Consider the following 5273-nt stretch of genomic DNA (forward strand, 5'->3'; position numbering starts at 1 on the left):
AGATTCTTCCAAACCCAGCTTGCAGGTGCCGATGAGCCCGTGCAGTTGACGCAACCAAGCTCAGGAGGAGCTCGATGAAGATCTTGTCCTTTATGTTGTTTCGTTCTAGTTGATCTGAGCCCAGTTGGGGTCGATCGGGGACCTTGTCGCATTTGGGGTTCTTCTTTTATTTTGGTTCCATAGTCGGACCTTGATTGTATCTGGATGATGTAATGCTTTATTCATGTATTTGTGTGAAGTGGCGATTGTAAGCCAACTATGTATCTTTTCCCCTATTGTATTACATGGGTTGTGTGAAGATTACCTCACTTGCGACATTGCTTTCAATGCGGTTATGCCTCTAAGTCGTGCTTCGACACGTGGGAGATATAGCCGCATCGAGGGTGTTACAAAGAATAACCATAACTCTACATCAACCATTATAGAAACAACATTTTGACATATCCCAATGTGTGAATGAAACATGCAGAGAGAGCTTTTGAAGATGGAGCAGATAGGGCGGGAAATATTGTATGTATGTGGACGAGAGAGTAGGAGACAAACCTAACGAGACAGAGAGAGAGAGAGAAAGAGAGAGGAAGAAGTTAGGTCTGTGAGAAAGATGCATACATGTAATATACATGATATGCGTGTGCATCTGGATTCTGTATACGTGGAAGGAGAAGAGACAACATGTTTGATGAGAGAGCAGGAAAAACATGGACGAGAGGGGAAGGATCTCGTGGGTTGAGGGATTGACAATTTTGTACAGGGGAGAGAGGGATTGGTAATTTTGTGCAAGATAGAGAGACGGTGGGGGGAGGAGTCAGTCAGCCATCGTCACATCACCCTGCTTCCAAATGACCCCGCATTCTCTAGCGCGGTGTGGTCGCCGTCTTCGATCTGCTCGTTGCCCTCTTTGAAGATTGAGGTGTTGTGCATGTTGGGGTGCAAAGAAGCACAAGAGAGAGTGGTCGCCGTATAACCTTGGATGGGGATGAATTGTGTGCTCGGGGGAGTGTGTGTGTGTGTGTGTTGTGCTGCGTGTGTGTGTGTGTCAGATATTGAGAGAAAACAAACCTAAGGAGAGAAATGGGTATTCACGAAGAGATTGTGCGGGCCTTGAGGTGGGCAGGGGGCGGGTGAGGGTGTCAAAATGTGCGCGTTGATGCATGTGTTGCATGCGACCGTGCGAGGGACGGATGAATCGAGAGAGATGGTTGTTGTGTTACGGATGCTCTTCTCTCTATCTCTCTCTCCCTCTCTCTCTCTCTCTCTCACACACACACAAGTAAACTAGAAGACCGTTCTCTCATGTATACACAACGTATCGGCATCTTTCTATGTCTCACTCATGCACGATCATTTGCACATTCACATCTCTCTATGTCTGTATCACACGCACACCGTCTCCACATTGCCCTTCCGCCACAACACACATATGGACACATACACACGTTCTCTCTCAGTCACACACACAAAATCAGTATTAAAAAAACTATGGCGCACCTAAAACGTCCAAATCCAAATAAACACGAACTAGAGCTAAATTCAAATATATGGAAATATTGTAGCGTCAAGAACTTTCACAGGAAAAAAAGTTGAGTAATATTCGAGGATTGTTTTCACACACACAAAAAGGTTCGGTGGATGTCCTTCGAGCACGACACGGTGACGCACCGTTTGATCGACCTCGCGGCCGCAGTTCACACGCTTGCACATGATTCCGTATCGTGGCCATGGTACTAAGGCTGGTCACAATGGGCAAGAACATAAGCTAGTAACTAATAAAAGCATTGCCTAAGTCTAATGTTTACGTGTACTAGTACGGTTTTCTTTTAAGTTTGACCAACCTTATATATAAAACTAAAGTAAGCTCCCACACGCGCACTCATCAATATGCCGGCGCCACCGTTGCACATGCCAGCGCCCGCCTGCTCCGGCCAACAATTTCTCGCCCATCACCGCCGTGTCGCCGCCATCCCTGTGCCATGAAGCCTAAGGCTCGCCCGCTCACGTCGTCTGCAGTCCCTCCTCGTGATGCCACCGCGCTGCCAAGCACGTGAGCAACTGGTGGAGCCGCGTCTATGCACGTAGCGTATGAAGAGGAGGACGAGCGCGTGCTCCAGCATGCCGGCGAGGAGGAACTAGCGTGTCATTGTCGTCTCCGCCTGCGCGGAGGAGGCGCGCATGGTGGCTGTCGCGGCAGAAGCCGGTCACGCGGGCGTCGAGCCCACAAACCGGGTGCGGACGCGGAATCTACCTTAGAGACCTGGAACGGCACGTGGATCCTGCAATCTGAAGGAGCAATTTGGGTCAGTCGACTCATGTGAGCCGTTTTATGCAACATGGATGGCTAGAAGGGCTTCTTCCACCTCTTCTGCCGTCTTCTTCCTTCGCTCTGTTGAACTTCTTTCACAAATCGACTGACCCAAATGATACTACTAGTACGAATGTATTAAGTATAGTAGGAACACGAAGATACGAGCAGTAGTACCAACTGCAAGAAGAACAGTAGTAAGACATAGTACTAGTACTACTATACGTACTAAAGAGTTCAAATAACGAGAAAGAACATAAACATAGTTCTGCTGGGGCCTCAGCACAACACACCCTTGAAAATAAACTAATAAGCAACTAGTCCGCTTGACACTGCAGTAGAACCAGCATGAGCGACGGCACTGCCACCTACTTGGAGTCCGAGTCCACGTCCTCGACTTCGTCCTCGTCCCTCTTCCTCTTCCTCTTCCTCTTCGCCGACGCTTGTTTGCTTGAACCGGACACTGGGCTCTGCTTCTTCACCCAACCCTTGTAGATATTTAAACAAAGGTAGGCATCCATTGCTACGTACATGATGTGATCTTCATCTAATGTCTTCGACTCCCATGCATGATGAAACTCGTGATGAGGTTTCTTCAGTTTAGCGTACGAAGGATCAATCATGGCTGTTGCTAGGGTCAGCATTGAAGGTTGAGAGGAGGACACCAGGCTTGCCTTCTGGAGATCGAAGGGCTGGCCTACAATGAGACCTATCCGACGCAGGACGTCACTGTCGTTCTTAAAGCCTATAGTAACGAATTTCACTCTTTTGTACTTGAGGAAGTTCTTAAAATTCTAGCACTCAACGTCGGCATGGCATATGTGGTAGACCAAGCAAACGTTATGTACGCAAACCTGGATCACGACGGGCTTCTTCCTCTCTTCGTCCTTTAGATCCTTCTCTCGTCCCAGGACTGTGGTGTACTCAACATCTAGCCCAGGGACCCACTCATCCGTTGAACTGTTGAACATGCGTAGGAAGCGAGCAAGCCATGCTTTCACCGTCTCGGATCCACGTGTGTAGATGACGATGAACTGATCGTCGGTGATGGCTCTAACCTGGTACTCAGCGGCGACCATGGAGATTTGGGAGGCCATGGATTTTGGAGGAGGGTTAGGAGAAATTGAACTGTTGTACCCCGCAAAAAAAACTGGGAGCGAACTAATGTGAAAGGATGGGACGACTGGGAGTGAACTGTTGTAAGGTAGAAGACGGGGACGAGTAGGGCGTGCGGACGGCGTGGGGTTGCTGGCTTGCCCAGTGGATAAACGGCTGCAAGCCCCCAAAGAGTTCTCGAGAACTATGCGGGACCCACTAGATGTCATGTCTACTAGACCCATATCGTAGGCCTGACGGTATAGCTTCTGCTTGTTCGCACGCCATGCCGGCGCGTGGATGTAACTTCACTTAATTCCGTCAAATGTCGCGCCTCCCACGACCTTCGCCTCCCTCGCGCGGTCGCGCCCTTTGAGACTTCGACCGGCTATAAATGAGCAATTTTTTTGCCTTTTTTAGACAAGCAATTTTTTACCTACTCCGCATGCATGATACTCCCTCTGGTCCTTTTTACTCCCGTCAACCGTTTGCAAAGTGTTTAACCAAATTTATACTTTTTTTGAACACCACCTTATATTAATTAACCAGCCACACCAGTACACTCATTCGATACAATATTCACCACACAGGGTGGTACATTATTTACAAGAATACCATCTAATCTATTGTCAAAGCTATACTTAGCGATTAAGTGTGCCACCTTATTGGCCGAATGGCTAATCTTTGACAATTGAAGATTGTTGATCAACTTTAAGATGCTCAACGCTTTCATCTTCAGGTCACGCATAACAGACCTGTCAACGCTTTGACAGGCATCAATGAAATCCCACGACCAAATTTATACTAAAAATATCAATATCTACAATACTCCCAAAACACTTAGGCGCGGTGCATTAACTTATACCTCGTTTCTTGTTTCTTGACATATCAACCAATAGGAGATGTGGGTGTGCATGCTTTTAATGACTTGAGACTACCAAACACGACATGCAGTGGTTAGTTCATTGCATGCAATGCTATTAATTAGCAAATAAACACTAAGATCTCGCGTTTCCCCTCCTCCTTGGTCACAGTGCACAATCTAAGATGACTTTCTCACCTAGACGGAGGGAGTACTGATTATAATGAGTATAAGAACTACGTTTTATAATGAGTGTAAAAATATTGATTTGACATTGTGAATGTTGACACATTGTGGAATAGTTTTTGAAGTCTGCAAAAGTACTCAACTAGTGTTGTCGTTCTCCACAAAAAAATGTGTTTACCAATGCATGCATGAACACTAGTTACTATAACCCCCCTCTCTTCTTTAATTCTTTGCCACATCAGCATGTTTGCTATTCCCGTGTGCATGATACCGGCTAAGATACCACCATTATGGCCAGCCTTAATCTTCGCATGCAATAATTTAGTGCACCTTGAAATATGAACATGTGTGGGGCGTGTTTGTTTTTAATGACTTGAGACTATACCTAGCCCGGCATGCAAGATGACTTATTATGCATCATTCCCCATACCTGCAGGAAGCCCGTTCGTCTCCAAATCTTTTCCTCTCCATGTGTGAAAACAATATGCCTGCCAAACTCTCCTTCTCCCTTCGGCGGTCCCACCACTCCACCCCGTGTGAAAAAATCTGCATGCATGACTCTCCTCCCCCCGCGCTCGTCCAATCCGTTGTGACCAGCAATATTTCCACCCCTTCGCCCCCCCGTAATTTACTCCAACAAATATGCCCACGTAGCTGTTACTTAACTGCAGGTGCATTCGGTCACTGACATATGGGTCCAATAGGGGTCTGGCCCACATGTCAGTGACGCAACTGGACCGGCAGTTAAGTCAGTGCAGCTCAGTCCATATCTTACGTAGGTGTGCCATTGCTCGGTAAAATACTGCGCCTCCCACGACATCGCTATCTCCT

This window comes from Triticum dicoccoides, chromosome 1A, assembly GCF_002162155.2.
Source record: "Triticum dicoccoides isolate Atlit2015 ecotype Zavitan chromosome 1A, WEW_v2.0, whole genome shotgun sequence".
NCBI classification, from domain to species: domain Eukaryota; kingdom Viridiplantae; phylum Streptophyta; class Magnoliopsida; order Poales; family Poaceae; genus Triticum; species Triticum dicoccoides.